Genomic DNA, 21,670 nt, shown 5'->3' on the forward strand with positions numbered 1-21,670 from the left:
TTGTGACTGGATGGAAGAAATCGTAACCAATGGAACACAGAATGTTGTTCTTAATGGAGAGAAATCTTCAGACCATGTATAGATTCGGATGTACCCTGAAATGTTATATTACTATTACTATTATGGTTGTTCGTGGATGATACTGTTGCATACACAGAACGAGCAACACTAGAAAACCATAGCGAATGGAGGAAGACGTGCAGAGCACCGATGCTTTGTACAGGAATTGGCTGATGCCCACATGTAAACAGATGTAACGTTTTGTTAATAAATAATCAGGAAGCAAAGGTAATATTCGGTAACATGCTTGCCGGCTAATAGCTGGGAATGGTTATAGTCATTAAATATCTGGTAGTGTAAGCGACCACTTGAAAGTAAACGTAGGATAGGCAGATACCAGACTAAGATTCACTGGAAGAATTTTCAGTAAGTATAATACGCCCCTGAAGGACGACGCTTACAAAAGCCCCGTTTGACTGAAACATGTGTTTTTACTTGAGCTTGCATTGTTACCAGGTCGTACTGATACATGATGATGATATTTGGTTTGTGGGGAGCTCAACTGCGTGGTTATTGGCACCCTTACAAATTCCCAATATTTTCACCAGTCTCGCCACTTTTCCCGAATGATAAGATGATGATAACAATCCTCGAACCGACCGGAAATCGAACACGGGACCCGTGATCCAGAGACAACAACGGTAGCCACTAGACAACGAGATGCTGACATATTGATACAGGAAATTGTAAAGATAAAAAATATATAAAAGTAAATAAATTAACAGGTTAATTTAATATAACCGAAAACGTTTCGGAGATTTTCGTCCAGTTGTAGCATCTGACGCAACAGCAGACGCGTTGCGCATCACTGAAAGGTTTACTGTCAAAATTCCGATAGCGTACGTTAGTAGGGGCGTGAACCAAAATTATATTTCCTCCTGCGTACATTGACTGGCAAAAATTGAAGCACCCAGGAGGGAAGAGGGAAACTAAATGATACCTCTCGGGTTGAGATGGTACGTGATGTTACTCTGGTTTCTACAAAATAGTCAAATTTACGAAGAACTTGGCAGCATGAGCCCACTTATCCACACGACGTTGCACTCCTCTGGCCTGTATAAAATCACTGATGCGATACGAAACGGTTTCAGAAAACCGTTGTACCGTCTCCTGAAGTAAGATGCCCATCAGCTATTGTAACTGGTCGTTTATATCCTCAACAGTGGCATTGGGACGGAATTCACGCCAGAGCTGGTCCCACAGATGTTCTATTGCGAACAGATCTGGGGATCTCGCTGGCCATAGAAGTGCCTCGACATCACCCATAGAAACACGTGCCATGTGTGGACGAGAATTGTCCTGTTGGAAAATGGTTCCACAATACTGTCGCATGAGAGGTAACACATGAAGGCTCGGGATGTTGGTGGCATACCTTCGTACCATCAGAGTTCCCTCAGTCACTACCAGCCGTAACATGAAGATATACCTGACGACACACCTCGCCATTTTTCCGGGAATAACACCACTGTGCGCCTCCAAAAAATTAGAAAACTGGGGCTTCTCTCCAGGTCGGCGCTATACTCACTGACGATAATCAACCAGGATAACACAGAATCGCGATTCATCGCTGGACACAATGCGATGCCTTTAAACTGTAGTCCATCCGTCCCGATCACGACAACGCCCAAACGCAACTTACTGTGTTAGTATGTTAAAGTCTACCTACGCATGGGACAGTAGTCGGGTTACCGCTGGTCTCCAACCAGTTGTGCCCGATGACACAAGTTGTTCCGAGGAGTTCATTAATTATACTCGGTTGGCAGGCGCAGATGTGCCGGGATTACGCCGTGCTTGGCGCACGACACGGCTGTCGTCGCCTCTGGTGGTCAGACACGGTCGATCGGAACATTGATGACGTTCCCGTTCAGCCCAACGCCGGGCCACTGTCACATCCGAATGTCCCACAAATATGGATACTGCACGACTCGACAAGCCGGCTAAAATAATACACACAACGAGGCCCCTTTCCAGCTCTTTCAGCCGTTGATTACATTGTCTCACGAGAGTACACGGCTTCTCCGTATACTTGGCAGTAACTGAACTGGTAAGAAGTCAGGATCTGGAAGTAGTAAGGTGTGGAGCGAAAATAAAATAATGTCGGAAAGAAAATTATTTATTTCATTTACAAAAGCAAGTAGTACTTGAAACTCCCTGGCAGATTAAAAGTGTTTACCCGACCGAGTCTCGAACTCGGGGCATCTGCTTTTCTTGGGCAAGTGCTCTACTGTCTGAGGTACCCAAGCACGACGAAGTTTCATATCAGCGCACACTCCGCTGCAGAGTGAAAAATCTCATTCTCGAAACATCGCACAGGCTGTAGATAATCAAGTCTCCGCAATATCCTTCCTTCCAGGTGCGTTAGTTGTGCAAGGTCTACGGGAGAGCTACTGTGAATTTTGGAAGGTACGAGACGAGGTACTGGAGGAGTTAAAGCTGTGAGAAGCGGTCCTGAGTCGTGTTTGGGTAGTTCAGATGGTAGAGCATTTGCCCGTGTAAGGCTAAGATCCCGTGTTCGAGTCTCAGACCGGCACAGATTGTGCAATGTATGCTGATTTCCTACGTAATGTTCTACCGATGTTACTACAAGATGTTTTCATGACAGAATGGCGATGTACTTCCAACATGATGGATGTCCGGCACATAGCTCGCAAGCGGTTGAAGAGGTATTTAATAGCATATGAAAAAATTTATGGTAGTAAATTCAAATACACGGCTGCGAAGCAGCCAGGGGGAATGTTAGCTCGCTAATGTGTCCACTAGTAAATTTAAAGCAATATTTCTTCTTTTTAACCACAGTTTCTGTAATATTCGTTAACAGATGCCCCAAACTTTAAATAATATACATACCAGTGAACCTGACGGGGCAGAATGTAACATCAATAATTTCCAGAACGGGTAGATAGAACTGCTAGCAAAAACTAGAAAAAATTACATGGAAAGCTGTAAAGTAACCATACGGTATCGTTTTCCCACAGTCCGTGGAGTAGACCTTTGGGTCAACGAACAGGAGTCACGTAAATGGGAAAACTAGTATGAAAAAGTCTAAAACTTTACATTTCGGCTGTGAAGTAGAAACCTTACCGTGTCCTCTATATCTCTTTTGTTACGCAGCCTTCCTTTCTACGATAACCTATGAAACCTTCCCTTAGGATTTCTATATCTTGCTTAATAATAACAAATGAAATCTTACTTTTGAAATTAATTTTCTTTCTCAATCTTCGCATACAAATTTAAATGCTGCTTATTAAAAGTGATTTCCTGATTGTTTCGACGAAACATAGAATATGTCTTCGTCGTGGCCCTCAGTTGTTACCTGCAATAGCCCAAAACTGTTCCTTACCTTTTTTACTGTTACTGGATCGCCATCTGACTGCTACATTGAACTGCGACATGAATATACTTACTCTGTTTTACTATACTCCATTAGCTGCTGGTGGGCTGTCATAATAAGTGTCTATATTTATTACCAAGCTGACGTTATTCTTTAATAGCAAAGCGACGTTACTCTTTTATTAATTTGACTGAAATTAGGTAATTCAAAGTTAAACTTTTTCTTAACAACAATAAAATTTTGCAAAGTTATACGTTGATGGTTTTTGAAATGGATTATAATCAGTATTGCAATATTGCTGCAAAAATTATTTATATTCTGAAAAGATTCTTCTAATATTTACTGTTGGTAATGAAATGATTTTACAAAATTTCAATTGGGACTTACTTTTTACAATAATCTTACAACTGGCATTACGCTAACATACCTTCAGTAGTCTTGCGTTTCTCAAAAAATCAAAAAAAATCAATAATATTATTTCCTCTTGTGATAATAGTTAGCTGATGTCTCTGTACATCCGTTTATAATCTCTTGTAAATCATAGATGGTGGCTGGCAAGCACACCGCTCCTCTCAACCTCTCGCTTCAGACCTGCTACCGTCTCGCTTCACATCTCGCCTACTACTGACTTCCTACGAACGCTAAAGTGCGGTCTCTCCCGCCAACAATGCTTTCTGTTGCAGACAATCCCTGCTACCATTACAAAATGTATCAATGCGTGGTCTTTCCCGCTCTTTTCTTAAAATGTATCCATACGCGGTCTTTCCCGCCCTTTTTAAAATTATGTCAATTTGCGGTCTCTCCCGCCAACAATACTTTAGTACCCCAATTATTTCCAAAAATGACAAATATTAATTATTCCTACTTAATCCTATTAACAAAATATAAACATCTTTCATAAACTGTGGTTTTACAATAGACAATAGAAAGATACACGTCTTACAAAGTAGCCAAAGGGAATTACTACTTGGCCAATACACGTAACCATAGAAAACAGTAACTTTAACATAGCAGACTCTAGTATCAACAAATGTCGATCACACAGATGAGAAAATTAGTATTAATCTCAGCCTTACAAATGTAGCTCTGAAACAATCAAAGGGAATTACAATTTCACTAATTTGCATAGTCATAGAGAACAGAAAATTTGAAACAATCTACACGTCTGTGAGGCAGACTGAGAGCGTTACCAACCGCTTTTACGAGCAACAAAATCGTAGGCAACCGAAGGGCGTGGAGCAAATGACTTAGGCAATTGTAGCAACAGCTAAGTAGCGGCCGATCTCCCAGACAGCTGCTCGACAAATCCTAAAAACATTCAAAAAATTCCAGAACAATCGTAATTTCCCGCCAATGTCGTGTTGGATGGTCATGCGGTCGGCATCCCTGCGTACGCCTGTCTCATGTGTAACTGCCGGAAATTTCATTGTCATATGTCTGTCAGTTACTGTTCAGTGCTCTATTTGCAAATTTCGAGATACCAGATTTAGAGAAGCAACGCGTCTGCATTACGTTTTAGTTGAAACTCAAGAAAACCTTTAGAGAGACACACCACATGATGCAGGAAGCCTAATCCGATCAGTGCTAAAGCCGAACTCGGCCTTACGAATGGTTCACAACGTTTTGAGAATGGCCGGAGGAAAGTCAACCTTCGACGTCTAACGACGACGCTCATATAAGTAACATAACCGAAATTGTGCATGCCAGTCGAAGACCGACAGTCAGAGAGATTGCAGAAGAATGTAAGATTTCATTCGGATCATGTCACGAAATCCTGACATAGCTTCTTGGAACGCATCATGGGTAAGGAGAGTAACTATTCTTTTGAAATCATATTCCAAGACAACGACATTAGAATGAAGGCGCGATCTTCGCACTTGACATTGGTCTGAACAGCACTATGCTTAACGAAGTGAACAATGATTCGAAAGGGGTGTATTGCGTATTAAACCGGGGACCTAGAAACGACGGAGAGGCTTCGTCCCGCCGTAGCCCTCTGAGAGGTCACAGTTCGTTGTGATGGACGGTAAATCATCGAGTAGAGCAGAAATGATATTTGGCGTTCCGCAAGGTAGTGTCGTAGGCCCTCTGCTGTTCCTGATTTACATAAATGATCTGAGCAGCCCCCTTAGATTGTTTGCAGATGACGCTGTAATTTACCGTCTAGTAAAATCATCAGACGATCAATTCCAACTACAAAATGATCTAGAGAGAATTTCTGTATGGTGCGAAAAGTGGCAATTGGCACTAAACAAAGAAATGTGCAAGGTCATACATAAGGGTACTACAAGAAGTCCGATAAACTTAGGGTATACGATAAATCGCACAAATCGAAGGGCTGTCAATTCGACCAAATACCTAGGAATTACAATTACGAGCAACTTAAATTGGAAAGACCACATAGTGCGAGATCATCCACATGGGTACTGAAAGAAATCCGATAAATGTAGGGTATTCGATAAATCGCACAAATCGAAGGGCTGTCAATTCGACTAAATACCTAGGAATTACAATTACGAGCAACTTAAATTGGAAAGACCACATAGATAATATTGTGGGGAAGGCGAAATATTGTGGGGCAGGCGAAACAAAGACTGCGCGTCGTTGGCAGAACACTTAGAAGACGCTACAAACCCACTAAAGAGACAGCCTACATTACACTTGTCCGTCCTCTGCTGGAATATTGCTGCGCGGTATGGGATCCTTACCACGTAGGATTGACGGAAGACATCGAAAAAGTGCAAAGTAGGGCGGCTCGTTTCGTGTTATCACGCAATAGGGGTGAGAGTGTCACTGATATGATACGCGAGTTGGGGTGGCAGTCACTGAAACAATGGCGGCTTTCTTTGAGGCGAGATCTATTTACGAAATTTAAATGAGTAACTTTCTCTTTCGAATGCGAGAATATTTTGTTGGCATCCACCTACGTGGGGAGAAATGATCATCATAATAAAAGAGAAATCAGAGCGCGAACGGAAAGATTTCCCACGTGCCGTTCGAGATTGGAATGGTAGAGAAGTAGTATGAAAATGGTTCGATGAATCCTCTGCCAGGCACTTAAGTGTTAATTGCAGAGTAACCGTGCAGATGTAGATGTAGGCCTCAGCGGTTCACAACCCCACAACAGGCCACAGCAGTCCACCAATCTCACCGCCGCCCCACACCGAAACCATGGTTATTGTGTGGAGCGCCAGCCACTGGACCTCTCATGCCGGATGAGTGTAACCCCAAATGCTTGCGTGTTACAGTAATTATGATGTACACATACTTGGAGAAAGTGTTTGCGCAGCAATCGCCGACATAGTATAACTGAAGTGGAATGACGGGAACCAGCCCGCATTCGCCGAGTCAATTGAAAACCGCATTAAAAACCATTCACAGGTTGGCCGGCACACCGGATCTCGCCACTAATCCGCCGGGCGGATTCGTGCTGGGGACCGGCTACCTCGCCGCTCGGGAAGCAACTCGTTGGACTGCGCGGCTAGCCGGGCGGGCTTAAACTTTGTGCTACACCGAGACTCCATGGCGGGATCTTAGCCTTTCGCGGACAAGTGTTCTACCATCGGAGCTACCCAAGCACGACTTTCGAAAGGGGTACAATTGTATACAAACCAAACAGCTTAATCAATTGACTTCTTAATACACTACTGGCCATTAAAATTGCTACACCACGAAAATGACGTGCTACAGACGCGAAATTTAACCGACAGGAAGAAGATGCTGTGATTAGCTTTTCAGATCATTCACAGAAGGTTGGCGCTGGTGGTGACACCTACAATGTGCTGAGATGAGGAAAGTTTCAAAAACCGATTTCTCATACACAAACAGCAGTTGACCGGCGTTGCCTGGTGAAGCGTTGTTGTGATACCTTGGGTAAGGAGGAGAAATGCGTACCATCACGTTTCCGACTTTGATTAAGGTGGGATTGTAGCCTGTCGCGATTGTGGTTTATCCTATCACGACATTGCTGCTCGCGCTGGTCGAGATCCAATGACTGTTAGCAGAATATGGAATCGGTGGGTTCAGCAGGGTAATATGGAACGCCGTTCTTGATCCCAACGGCCTCGTATCACTAGCAATCGAGATGACAGGCATCTTATCCGCATGGCACTTCTCGATCGCTGAGTCAACAGATGGGGACGTTTGCAAGACAGCAACCATCTGCACGAACAGTTAGACGACGTTTGCAGCAGCATGGACATGGCTGCGGTTACCCTTGACGCTGCATCACAGACAGGAGCGCCTGCGATGGTGTACTCAACGACAAACCTGGGTGCACGAATGGCAAAACGTCGTTTTTTCGGATGAATCCAGTTTCTTTTTACAGCATCATGATGGTCGCATCCGTGATTGGCGACTTCAAGGTGAATGCACATTGGAAGCGTGTATTCTTCATCGGTATACTGGCGTATCACCCGGTGTGATGGTATGGGGTGCCATTGGTTACACGTCTCGCTCACCTCTTGTTCGCATTGGCGGCACCTTGAACAGTGAACGATACATTTCAGATGTGTTACGACTCGTGGCTCTACCCTTCATTCGATTCCTGCTAAACCCTACATTTCAGCAGGATAATGCACGACCGTATGTTGTAGTTCCTGTACGGGCCTTTCTGGACAGAGAAAATGTTCGACTGCTGCCCTGGCCAGCACATTCTCCAGATCTCTCACCAATTGAAAACGTCGGGTCAATGGTGGCCGAGCAACTGGCTCGCCACAATGAACTGTGGTATCGTGTAGAAGCTGCACGGACAGCTATACCTGTACACGCCATCCAAGTTCTGTTTGACATAATGCTCAGGCGCGTCAACGCCGTTATTATGGGCAGAGGTCGCGCGGGATTAGCGGAGCGGTCTAAGGCGCTGTAGTCATGTACTGTGTGGCTGGTCCCGGCGGAGGTCCTGCCTCGGCCATGGGTGTGTGTGTTTGTCCTTAGGATAATTTAGGTTACGTAGTGTGTAAGCTTAGGGCCTGATGACCTTTGCAGTTACGTCCCATAAGATTTCACACACATTTGAACGGCCAGAGGTGGTTGTTTGGGGTACTGACTTCTCAGGATCTATTCACCTAAATTGCGTGAAAATGTAATCACATGTCATTACTAGTATAATATATTTGTCCAATGAATACCCGTTTATCATCTGCATTTCTTCTTAGTGTAGCAATTTTAATGGCCAGTTGTACATGACTCGGGGAACTGGGGTGGTCTTTCTCTCAGCTCTGAGGAAGTTAACTAGCTGACAATAATCATTCCTAGCTGAGCAGTGCTGCAGTCTTACCTCAAACTTCTTCTCTTCAAAAATAATAACATTATTCAAAATTTCTATCCTTTTCGCCTTCCAATATATACATCACATTCATCCTTGTTGTCCTTTACAATAAACCTTTCTTCATTTTACAGACACCATCACAAATCAACACAGCAGTACTTAATACGTCTGTCACCTTCCACACTTCAACTAAGAATATATCAGACTGCAGGGCGCAAAATTTGTGCCACGATAAGACTAAACATTGTTTAGCAATAACATAACTTGCTGTCTCTCTGGCGTGCTCATGGATAACATACAAAAGCCAAAATGACATGACAACCAGACAAGGCGCGCGAGGGCTTAAATCCCTTGCCGAGAAGCCATGGCACCATTACTCGAACCGCCAAGCAAACGATAGCTAAGCAATACTAGGCAAAGAGTATCCGCAAGCACAGGAATCGATACAGTCTAGTGCAAGGCTCTGTAATTGCTCTGCGTCTGAGGCTGTTCTCGCCTCCTTATGCACAGATAAGCCAAAACATCTTGACCACTGCCCAGCACGAGGTTGGATGCCGCGTGGTGATGTTGTGGACACGCTACGTGCTATGAGAAGTATTTAAGCAGCAGAGACGGGTGGGGATCGCCCTACAGAAGGTATGGATTAGAAACGGGAAAGCCACTGAGATAAGCGAGTTCGACGAAGGCCAGATTATTATTACGCAAAGCCTGTGAACACCTCGAACACGGCGAGACCTATCGAATGTTCATGTGCTACTGTCGTGAGCATCTGCACGAAGAGGTAGGACGCCAAAACTTCCAGTACACACTAAATTGTTGGATGTCAACGATTCTTCACGTAACTTGGGGTTCGCAGGCTTGTCGGATCTGTAATGGAGGATAGATGCTGATGCGCGGCATCTCTGCCGAAAAAGCACAATGCTTGTGAGTTTCGGAGCTCACCACTCATCATTCATAGTTGAGCCTGGAGCTCAGCAGCAGACCACCCTTTGGGGTTTGCGTGTTGACCCAACGACATCGTCAGTTCCGATTGCAGTGGTCCCGGGACCACCGGGATTCGACCGTCGATCAATGGAAACTTGTCGGCTCTTCGGGTGGATCACATTTTTGGTGAGCTAGGGCGCTGGTCGTCTTCACAAACGCCGTCATTGAGGTGAACGACAGCTCAAAACGTGCAGCGGACGCAGGCTGCTGGAAGCAATATTATGCTACGGGAGACAGTCTCCTGCACTTGCATGGGACTGTGGTAGTGACTGAAGACAAGCTGAAAGCTATGAACCACCTGTATCCCTTCATAGTAGATGTCTTCCGCGACGGCGATGTCATCTTTCGGCAGTATAATTGTCCATGTCTCGAGGCCAGGACCATGCTACAGTGGTCCGAGGAGCATTATAGTGAAATCACGTGGATGTCTCGGCGACCAAATTCGCCTAATTAAAATCCTATGGAACCCATCTAGGCCGCTATCGGGCGACATCACCACGTACACGAATCAGCGGTCTGTTATTTACTATTACGTGACCTGTGCGTCGACATCTAACCCCACGTACCTTCGCAAACCTATTAACACTCTCGGATACGTGATACGCAGAATCAATGAGGTGTTTCATTCGAAAGACAGAGAAATAAGCTACACTACTGGCCATTAAAATAGCTGCACCACGAAGATGATGTGCTACGGACGTAAAATTTAACCGACAGGAAGAAGATGCTGTGATATGCAAATGATTAGCTTTTCATAGCATTCACACAAGGTTGGCACCGGTGGCGACACCTACAACGTGCTGACATGAAGAAAGTTTCCAACCGATTTCTCATACACAAACAGCAGTTGACCGGCTTTGCCTGGTGAAACGTTGTTGTGATGCCTCGTGTAAGGAGGAGAAATGCGTACCATCACGTTACCGACTATGATAGAGGTCGGATTGTGGTCTATCGCGATTGCGGTTTATCGTATCGCGACATTGCTGCTCGCGCTGGTCGAGATCCAATGACTGTTAGCAGAATATGGAATCGGTGGGTTCAGGAGGATAATACGGAACGCTGTGCTGGATCCCAACGGCCTCGTATCACTAGCAGTCGAGATGACAGGCATCTTATCCGCATGGCTGCAATTGATCGTGCAGCCACGTCTCGATCCATGAGTCAACAGATGGGGACGTTTTCAAGATAACAACCATCTGCACGAACAGTCCGACGACGTTTGCAGTAGCATGGAGTATCAGCTCGGAGACCATGGCTGCGGTTACCCTTGATGCTGCATCACAGTCAGGAGCGCCTGCGACGATGCACTCTACGACGAACCTGGGTGCACGAATGGCAAAACGTCATTTTTTCGGATGAATCCAGGATTTGTTTACAGCATCATGATGGTCACATCCGTGTTTGGCGACATCGCAGTGAACACACATAGGAAGCTTGTATTCGCCATACTGGCGTATCACCTGGCGTGATGGTATGGAGTGCCACCGGTTACACGTCTCGGTCACCTCTTGTTAGCATTGACGGCACTTTGGACAGTGGACGTTACATTTCAGATGTGTTACGACTCGTGACTGTACCCTTTTTCGATCCCTGCAAAACCCCACATTTCAGCAGGATAAGGTGGATAGATCACGTAACTAATGAGGAGGTATTGAATAGGATTGGGGAGAAGAGAAGTTTGTGGCACAACTTGACTAGAAGAAGGGATCGGTTGGTAGGACATGTTTTGAGGCATCAAGGGATCACAAATTTAGCATTGGAGGGCAGCGTGGAGGGTAAAAATCGTAGAGGGAGACCGAGAGATGAGTACACTAAGCAGATTCAGAAGGATGTAGGTTGCAGTAGGTACTGGGAGATGAAGCAGCTTGCACAGGATAGAGTAGCATGGAGAGCTGCATCAAACCAGTCTCAGGACTGAAGACAACAACAACAATGCACGACCGCATGTTGCAGGTCCTGTACTGGCCTTTCTGGATACAGAAAATGTTCGACTGCTGCCCTGGCCAGCACATTATTCAGATCTCTCACCACTTGAAAACATCTGGTCAATGGTGGCCGAGCAACTGGCTCGTCGCAATACGCCAGTCACTATTCTTGATGAACTGTGGTACCGTATTGAAGCTGTTTGGGCAGCTGTACCTGTACACGCCATCCAAGCTCTGTTTGATTCAATGCCCAGGCGCATCAAGGCCGTTATTATGGCCAGAGGTGGTTGTTCTGGGTACTGATTTCACATCTATGCACCCAAATTGCGTGAAAATGTAATCACATGTCAGTTCTAGTATAATATATTTGTCCAATGAATACCCGTTTATCATCTGCATTTCTTCTTGGTGTAGCAGTTTTATGGCCAGTAGTGTAAATGTCTTCCATGGCGGCGATGTCATGTTTCGGCAGTATAATTGTCCATGTCTCGGAGCCAGAACCATGCTACAGTGGTCTGAGGAGCAATACAGTGAATTCACGTTGATGACTCAGCGACCAAATTCGTCTAATTAAAATCCTATGGAACCCATCTAGGCCCCTATCGGACGACATCACCACGTACACGAATCAGAGGTCTGTTATTTACTATTACGTGACCTGTGCGTAGACATCTAATCCCACGTACCTTCGCAAACCTACTAATACCGTCGGATCCGTGATATCAATGAGGTTTGTCATTCGAAAGACAGAGAAATAAGCTATTAAGCACTTGGTCATAATGTTTTGGCTCATCTGAATATACCATACATAACTAAATATGAACAACAAAATCCACTGTGGTGGCTTTTTTATCTATCACAGAGCATTGCAACTCTACCTAAGTACATATCCAACGGTCTAGTGAACATGAACTGTTACATTGACATCCGGCCTTGTCTTCTGGTTTCCTCACTTTTTTTTGTCAGACATTGTACAGGGTGTCCACAATGAGACTCCAACATTTGAACTCATAAAATCTGAGAGGAAGCACAATTTATTGGCAAACAAATACAGGGAAATCATACAGCAGCTCATCAAATTTTCATACACAGATGGACGGTTCAGTACACTTGAACATGGGCGCCACGGGTAGCGCGAAGAATATCAAGTCTATAATCGATTTCGTGCCTTGTGTTGCGGAGCATCTGTTCCGTGACAGAGTTGATGACAATTCTTATGCGCTGTTTCAAGTCTTTCAGGTCCTTTATTGGTGTAGCGTATACCCGGTCTTTCATATAAGCCCACAAGAAAAAATCGAGGGGGGTTACGTCGGGCGAACGTGGCGGCCAAGGAATTGGACCTCCAAGGCCAATCCATCGTTGCAGGAATGTGTCATTTAAAAATTTTCGGACATCAAGGCTCCAATGGGGTGGTGCACCGCCCTGTTGAAACTTCGCATTTGGCTGCAGGTCGGTTATCTGTCCCACGGCAAATTGTTCCAACATGTCCAGGTAGATGGCTCCATCGACAGTCGGCTCCTGAAAGAAAAACGGCCCAACAATGCGATTTATCATTAAACCACACAATATATTAACTTTCGGGCTGTCACGCATGTGCTCCCTAGGTGCATGTGGATTTTCGGACCCCCAGATGCGCACATTGTGACGATTGACAGCCCCTGACACGTGAAAGGTTGCCTCGCCAGGAAACATCACGCGTGATAAAAATGTCTCGTCCGCGGCAATGCGATCTACCATGACACATGCAAATTCTTCTGGCTTTGGTCGGTCATCAGGCTTGATTTCCTGCACAAGCTGCACTTTATATGCGTACAAACAAATACTGATGAAACACTTTGTGCACTGTTGAATCTTTCATACGAAGTTCTAGTGCTGCCTGTCGCACTGACTTCTGTGGACTTTGTTCGAATGACCGCCGCACTTGTTCCACATGATGTTCGCTGATCCCAGGCTTACCACCACCATGCCCTTTCGCAAAACTCCCAGTAGCCAAAAACTGATCACACCACTTCTTTATAGTCTTGAACGACGGGGGCGCTTTGTTGTAAGCTCGAAGAAAGTTTCTTTGCACTTGGGTCGCCGATTTTGTCTCTGCATACTACCAGACCAGTTGTGCACGCTCCTTCATATCATCCATGTTGCAGCTCCACTACAGCCACTTGGCGTATCAAATTTGCACACCACAAACTTGTTGTGTTGCTCTGTCTGCCCCTTCGGGATTCACAGGTCCAACCATCTGAAATGAGAAAGATATAGGATATTAAAATGTTGAAGTCTCATTGTGGACACCCTTTATATTCGCGAAAAGACGCCATGAGGCAGCTTAAGGAATATACAGATTCACTGGAAATTTCCTGTGTGCTGTATTGAGAGCAGAGATAAGCGCTTCACTTGCTTTCGAGCCTTTCTCTCTAACCACTTCTGCCGGACGCTTGGTCTGTGTGAATACCGCGCCCCTCTCCGCTGATGAAGTGTGTCCTGGGCGTCACCCTACCAGAGATTTTAAAATTTCACCGTGTTCCGTTCGCGCCTAGTGCTGCCGTTAACGCGACAGACTTAGTCTGGCTCATAGGGCGCTATCCAATAAAATGCGAGAAAAAAAGATATACGCCAGTATCTTGGCCATGGTTCCCAGACTTCAGTGGAGGTACGTTCCCACCTCTCGCCTTCATAGATATCCTTCCAATGGGAATATGCCAACGAACTTGAATGGACAATTTCCGCAGCAGCTGTTATTTAAAGAATATTATTGTTTTTTCCTGTCTTAAGCGCTCTGCAGCTTTAGAGAGTGTTACATTACACGCGTTTCGCTTTTACTGACGAAGCATAATCAGCTGTCGTTCTGTAAATACTGCATACGTAATACTGTGGCAAAACGAGGCCTGCGAGAAAGACAGGCCGCGGCGCGTACGTCACGAAGGTAGTCTTGCGCTTGCTCGCTCAAATCAGCAGACAAACTACGTTTCTACACCTGTTAACTCGTAACTAGGCGTGTCCGTACAAATGAAAACTGAATCTTCTACTGGAATCTGCTATTATGAAATATTACGGTTATTAGTCCTATAATGATGGGAACTCCATGGGCCTACTTATAATTTGTTACGGCTGTACTGGCATACAATAAAATAAAATCATGCTAACTAAAATGATTATCAGTTGCATAAGGCACCACTTCCAGCATGTAATGAGTACTGTTAAGCAGAAGAGTCTAAATGCTATAAACACGCCGTTATACCATATCGAATACTGATCTTAAATTAAATTTTGCTGTAGTACTGTTAATCAGTAAGACTTATTAATAATAGATTCCAGTGGAAGACGCAATTCTCGTTAGTACTTACACGCCCAGCTGCGAGTTGACAGTTTTAGAAACGCATTTTGTCTGCTAAGCTGAGCGAGCGAGCGAGTTCCGGACTACCTTCGTGACGTACAAGCGGCAGCCTGTCTTTCTCGTGGGCCTCGGTGGCAAAACAAGAGAGAGTGCGCCGCGACTTAAACCCCAGCTCACTGCTACTAGCGCCACGTCATCGTAACGCGTCTGTGGGTAGCATACAAAGTATTGCTGCATAACCTAAGAATGAAATTAAAAATTAAAGTAACTTTTTCAAACTTTGTCAATATACGTTTCAGTACATTATTGTTAAAATTATAAAACCTCGGAATGATAAGATGGATATGTTTCGCTAAATACATTGTTTTAAGAAAAAACTTAGTGCCACTAAATAATGCATTTAGAAAGCAAAAAATTGTTCAGAATGTGCAGATGTATGTCACAATCAACTGTTACAAGTTTCAACTGGATCGGACTAATATGTTGGTCAAAATCGCTGTTTTTACGTAAAATCGAAGGCGCTAAGTGTGAGACCCAGAAAGATGAAAGCTCTCAGTTTCATTTAAAACTGTTAACTATCCGACTCCATTAAGCTACCTCTGCTAGTTTTCAAGTTATTTACTAAAAAGTAAGTTTGAAACAAGAACGTCGATAGTCGTAATAGATTAACTAGCATTTGTATTAATGATAGACAGTTCTAAATACAGCACTTGATTACATTCGTTAAATAATAAAACAGTGCGAACTTTCAAGAGTTTAATATTAATAACAATCATTACATGGACTCTTAAAGAAGCAGATCATAGGTCATCTTCTACTGTCGGTTCCGTTCTAAAAATTATAGCCGACAAAGTTTAAATGTAGTCAAGCTGAAATTTTTCAGTAACTACAGCCAACCCCCACGAACCATGGACCTTGCCGTTGGTGGGGAGGCTTGCATGCCTCAGCGTGGTGCAACCACGACGGAGGGGTATCTGTTGAGAGGCCAGACAAACGTATGGTTCCTGAGGAGGGGCAGCAGCCTTTTCAGTACTTGCAGGGGCAACAGTCTGGAAGATTGACTGATCTGGCCTTGCTGTTCTGCTGCTGCGAACGGCTGAAAGCAAGCCGTAATTTTTCCCGAGGGCATGCAGCTTTACTGTATAGTTAAATGATGATGGCGGCCTCTTGGGTAAAATATTCCGGAGGTAAAATAGTCCCCCATTTGGATCTCCGGGAGGGGACTACTCAAGAGGAGGTCTTTATCAGGAGAAAGAAAACTGGCGTTCTACGGATCGGAGCGTGGAATTTCAGGTCCCTTAATCGGGCAGGTTAGAAAATTTAAAAAGGGAAATGGATAGGTTAAAGTTACATATAGTGGGGATTAGTGAAGTTCGGTGGCAGGAGGAACAAGACTTTAGGGAAAGAAGGAAAAGCAGAAAGGTGGAGGGTCTATATAAGGACGATGTATTTTAGGACAATATTATGGAAATGGAAGAGGATGTAGATGAAGATGAAATGGGAGATACGATACTGTGTGAAGAGTTTGACAGAGCACTGAAAGACCTGAGTCGAAACACGGCCCCGGGAGTAGACAACATTCCATTGGAACTACTGACGGTCTTGGGAGAGCCAGTCCTGACAAAACTCTACCATCTGGTGAGCAAGATGTATGAGACAGGCGAAATACCCTCAGACTTCAAGAAGAATATAATAATTCCAAGCCGGCCGCGGTGATCGTGCGGTTCTGGCGCTGCAGTCCGGAACCGCGGGGCTTCTACGGTCGCAGGATCGAATCCTGCCTCGGGCATGGGTGTGTGTGATGTCCTTAGGTTAGTTAGGTTTAATTAGTTCTAAGTTCTAGGGGACTTATGACCTAAGATGTTGAGCCCATAGTGCTCAGAGCCATTTTGAACCAATAAATTCAATCCCAAAGAAAGCAGGTGTTGACAAATGTGAAAATTACCGAACTATCAGTTTAATAAGTCAAAACTGCAAAATACTAACACGAATACTTTACAGACGAATGGAAAAAATGGTAGAAGCCATCCTCGGCGAAGATCAGTTTGGATTCCTTAGAAATGTTGGAACACGTGAGACAATACTGACCCTACGACTCATCTTAGAAAATAGATTAAGTTAAGGCAAACCTACATTTCTAGCTTTTGAAAATGTTGACAGGAATACTCTCTTTCAAATTCTAAAGGTGGCAGGGGTAAAATACAGGGAGCGAAAGGCTATTTACAATTTGTAAAGAAACCAGATGGCAGTTATAAGAGTCGAGGGGCATGAAAGGGAAGCAGCGGTTGAGAAGGGAGTGAGACAGGGTTGTAGCATGTCCCCAATGTTATTCAATCTGTATACTGAGCAAGCAGTAAAGGAAACAAATGAAAAATGCGAAGTAGGTATTAAAGTCCCTGGAGAAGAAATAGAAAACTTTGAGGTTCGGAGATGACATTGTAATTCTGTCAGAGACAGCAAAGTACATGGAAGAGCAGTTGAACGGAATGGATAGTGTCTTGAAAGTAGGATATAAGATGAACATCAACAAAAGCAAAACGAGGATAATGGAATGTAGTCGAATTAAGTTGGGTGATGCTGAGGGAATTAGATTAGGAAATGAGACACTTAAAGTAGTAAAGGAGTTTTGCTATTTGGGGAGCAAAATAACTGATGTTGGTCGAAGTAGAGAGGATATAAAATGTAGACTGGCAATGGCAAGGAAAACGTTTCTGAAGAAGAGAAATTTGTTAACCGAGTATGGATTTAAGTGTCAGGAAGTCATTTCTGAAAGTATTTGTATGGAGTGTAGCCATGTATGGAAGTGAAACATGGACGATAAATAGTTCAGACAAGAAGAGAATAGAATATTTTGAAATGTGGTGCTACAGAAGAATGCTGAAGATTAGATGGCTAGATCACATAACTAATGAGGAAGTATTGAATCGGATTGGGGAGAAGAGAAGTTATTGTCACAACTTGACCAAAAGAAGTGATCTGTTGGTAGGACATGTTCTGAGGCATCAAGGGATCACTAATTTAGTATTGGAGGGCAGCGCGGAGGGTAAAAATCGTAGAGGGAGACCAAGAGATGAATACACTAAGCAGATTCAGAAGAATGTAGGTTGCAGTAAGTACTGGGAGATGAGGCAGCTTGCACAGGATAGAGTAGCATGGAGAGGTGCATCAACCCAGTCTCAGGGCTGAAGACAACAACAACAACAAAGCCAACTTAACTTAATTCATATAAAAATTACGAAGATCGTAAGTTGTTTCACTACAGAGTTATTAAATAATATGTGTGCGAGAAAGCGGCCATGCAGATGCTGCCGGCTGTGCCTATAGCGGTTGACAGCAGATGTTCCGTTCGACCGTCCGCTGCGCCTAATATATAAATGCGGCCAGAGCGGCAATAGAGAGACACGGGCACGCACGCACACGGGGACGCACTCCGCTGCTCGACTCGCTGCGGCTCGCACCGTTTGGGGCGTTGTGCTTTTCTTTCTCGCTTCTTTCGAAACTAGCCCATCGCCATGTCCGGACGCGGAAAGGGAGGCAAACTTGCTGCTGTGGCAAAGCTTCTGCTCACGCTGGCAGGAGACGGCCGCGGCAGCAACAAGAAGAAGAAGCGCAGCCGACCGCAGCACAAGAGGCAGTGCTACCGCTGCCAGAAGATGGGACACGTCGCCAGGTCGTGCAGGGAAGCAGTTGCGTGTTTGAAATGTGCAAAGGCACACGATACACGTGACTGCGACAAGCCTTCAGACGTCGCGCCGACGTGCGTAAACTGCGGCGGCTCGCACGCCGCAAACGCACGCAGGTGCGCATATCTGAAGCAGCGGAGACCACCAACAACAACCGCCAAGAAAGCGGTACACGAAGAAGAGGCGGCCGTTCCGCCACCCCCGCCCAAGGGGGACAACGGGGCGGCCGCAATCTCGCCCAGCGCCGCTACCGACGACGCCGTGGCAGCCCTCAAAACCGCGATGGCGGCAGAGAGAGCGGCCATGCAGAAGGAGATCGTCGGTCTCCACCGGCAGCTGCAAGAGTTGCGAGAGGAGCTGCGACTTTTCAAGAAGGCGCCGCCTGTCCCTGCTCCCGCCGCCCCCGTGAGGCGGCCAGTGGGGGTAGACGCCGCCACACAGACGTCAACTGACTCGCCTCCTGCAACGATGCAGGCGGCTTCGAGCATGGAAGTCGACGTCTGGACGCCTGCGCTGTCCACTCCCTCGGAGACAGACGTGGAAGAAGCAGCACAATCCGAGGAAGAGATGCCGCCGGCTTCTTCGCAAGTCGAAGAAGAGGAAACCGTCGAAGAACTGCCCCTTCCGCTTCCGGACGAGCGGAGCGTGCAGCCCTTCCTGAAAAAGATCGTGGCGTCGCTGAAGGACGGGTCGTATCCTCATGGGGACAACCCGTACCCCTTCACGCCGGCACACGCAAAACCATCACTGCCTCACCAACCGTGCGATCTTCGCCACACGCGAGGCATGTTGCGTGAGGTGGTAACAAGGAAGGAGCTAATACTGCTCAACAGCCGCCCCATCTTCACCCCCTCCGACTGGGAACACATCTACCAGGTCGCAGAGAAGTGGGTGAAAGAGGAGTGGCGCTCCGGCAGGCGTAAACCTGCCCCAGAGGACATGCCAGCCACCAACTACTTCGCTGCTTTAAATTCAGCGGGGTAGCCAGAGGCCCTTTCAAATCGTGAGGCCATCCACACCACAACACAGAGGAGAAAGGAGGAACAGCAGCACCGCTGCTTAGCCTCCATCATCTCCGGACAGAGGATGTCCGAGAATTAAGCGAGACGAGACGAATAGAGGGAGACACTTGGCACTAAGCTATCAATCTGTCCGCCTCAGTCAAACGCCGGACTACGCCCTGCCTCGGATGCCGTCAGAGCTAGGCAGCTACCAAACGTGTTCGGTAAAAGTAGGAAGCGAACTCGCCAGGAGTGTACACCGTCTCGTATCACTTAGATTTCAGGAGGTAACTGTTTCTGTGCCGCCCGTAATGTTGACAAAAGCAAGTGTTGAGATTGTGCGAGCAATTAACTTTGATGATTAGAAGTCAGAGCGATAGACCGTTCTACTTGGAAATTACTGTAGAGGTCGCCTCTGAGCTGCTACTAGTGCTGTTTATGTTAGTGACATTATTACTATATCAGGAATTTTATGAGGGCTGACTGAAAAGCAATGCCCCCACCTTCGTAGCTCTTCAACAGTTGGCAGCATTGGTATGCGGCAGGTACTAGCTTGTTCCGTAGCCTCTGCTGTACAGCTCCAGTTGGCGGGAAGCCTTAGCATTGAACGGTTGTGTTGTTACAGTGTTAAGTATGAAACCCTGGGCAGACGGTCGGCCAGTGCGATTTAAGCAACTTGCAGTCACTGAACCCTTGAAAGCAGAAGGTGTCACCCCAAAGGAGATTCATCAGAAAATAAAAGCAGTTTATAATGTTTGTGTCGATGTGAGTACTGTGCGTCTTGGCCTAGTAAGTGTAAAGATGTTAAGGTGGGAACATCTAACCTGCGTGATAAAGAAAGAGTTGGACGTCCTGTGACAGCATCCACCGAGTTTGATAAGCAAAATGTTGACAGATTGATTCAGAACGGTCGTCGTATCACTCACCTCATTGCTTCGCTTGGCTATCGGAAGATCTGTGCACGATGGGTACCCCGGATGCTGACTCCGGAAATCAAAGCGCACAGATCTGAAATTTGCCAGGAACGCCTCTCACGTTACGAGAATGAAGGTGACGCCTTTCTCTATTCAATTGTGACAAGATACGAAACGTGGGTACACCATTACGACTTCGAGACGAAATGCCAGTCCATGGAATATCGACACAAAGACTCGCAAAAGAAATTCAAGACGCAGCCCTCAGCTGGAAAAATCATGGCCACTGTGTTCTGGGACGCAGATGGTGTTATCCATGTTGATTTCCTTGATAGTGGAACAACAATAAATTCAGAGCGTTACGTTACAACGCTGCGAACTGTGAAAGGACGGCTAACAAGGGTCCGAAAGGAAAAGGGAAATGTTTTCCTGCAGCATGACAATGCCAAACCACACACTTCACATGCCACCACAGCAGAAGTTCAGAGTCCGAATCTCACCATCGTACGGCATCCTCCATACAGTACAGATTTAGCACCTTCTGACTTCCATTTGTTCCTGATAATGAAAGACGATCTGCGACGACATAATTGTGCTTCTGATGAAGACGTTGAGAGAACTGTGAGACTGTGGCTGCGGAAACAGAGTGTCGACTTCTTCTGTGACGGCTTCAGAAAACTTGTTCATCGTTGACAGAAATGTATCCAATTGGCTGATGATTATGTGCAAAAGTGAATATTGGTAATTAAAGATCACATTATAAGGATTATTTCTGCGTTTGATTTATTGAAATACTCCTATTCAAACCCAGTTAACGAAGGTGGAGGCACTTCTTTTCATCAACCCTCGTATTATGTTTGTGCAAGTGAACTTTTATCAAAAAATTGTTCAAATGGCTATGAGCACTATGGGACTCAACTGCTGTGGTCATTAGTCCCCTAGAACTTAGAAGTACTTAAACCTAACTAACCTGATGATATCACACACATCCATGCCCGAGGCAGGATTCGAACCTGCGACCGTAGCAGTCCCCCGGTTCCGGACTGCGCGCCTAGAACCGCGAGGCCACCGCGGCCGGCGAACTTTTATCAAATATATTAATCAGTAAGAACTTAAAATTTTTATTTGTAGCCATAGTTCCTGATAACGCTGAGTAAATACCTAGTAGAAAC

Source organism: Schistocerca gregaria, chromosome 6 (genome assembly GCF_023897955.1).
Source record: "Schistocerca gregaria isolate iqSchGreg1 chromosome 6, iqSchGreg1.2, whole genome shotgun sequence".
In the NCBI taxonomy this organism is placed as follows: domain Eukaryota; kingdom Metazoa; phylum Arthropoda; class Insecta; order Orthoptera; family Acrididae; genus Schistocerca; species Schistocerca gregaria.